This window comes from Crocuta crocuta, unplaced genomic scaffold (assembly GCF_008692635.1).
Source record: "Crocuta crocuta isolate KB4526 unplaced genomic scaffold, BGI_CrCroc_1.0 scaffold80, whole genome shotgun sequence".
In the NCBI taxonomy this organism is placed as follows: domain Eukaryota; kingdom Metazoa; phylum Chordata; class Mammalia; order Carnivora; family Hyaenidae; genus Crocuta; species Crocuta crocuta.
This window is the reverse complement of record NW_027527559.1, coordinates 25,841-26,180: the sequence shown is the minus strand read 5'-3', so window position 1 is coordinate 26,180 and position 340 is coordinate 25,841. Positions and strand designations below refer to the sequence as shown.

At 71.5% G+C, this 340-nt stretch overlaps 1 protein-coding gene across 1 annotated transcript in view; it reads right to left on the bottom strand.

Moving 5' to 3' along the window:
- KBTBD3 (kelch repeat and BTB domain containing 3) overlaps positions 1-186 on the bottom strand; it is a 38,911-nt gene extending 38,725 nt beyond the window's left edge. Inside the window, exon 1 of the mRNA XM_077769554.1 lies at positions 165-186. The gene's annotated coding sequence lies outside the window, so the exon portion shown is untranslated. The remainder of the gene's footprint in view (positions 1-164) is intronic.
- Positions 187-340: the final 154 nt, after the last annotated feature.

The following is a 340-nucleotide window of genomic DNA, read 5'->3' as shown; positions in this document are numbered from 1 at the left end:
CACCGTGGGGCGCCCCCCCCGCCGCGGAGCCCAGCCGCCCGCCCAGCCGCGCACGCGGAGGGTCGACAGGGACGGCTGGAGCCCCGGGGATGCCCTCCTCCGCGAGGCCCCCGGAACGAGGAACGGCCATCCCACTCTTCCCTCAGACCCCAGAGCTCACCCACCTGCAACTGCAGTCTCCGAAATCTCCACCCTAGTCTCGCTGCCGCCACAGGCCTCACTGCGATTGGCCTGAGCCGCTGTCCCGTTAGCGCTTCTCCGAGTGTGAGTGGCGCAACCAGGAGCTCTTGGCCTTGGTCCCTCCCCACGCTCCCTGAGGCCCCGCCCCACGTGACGCCAC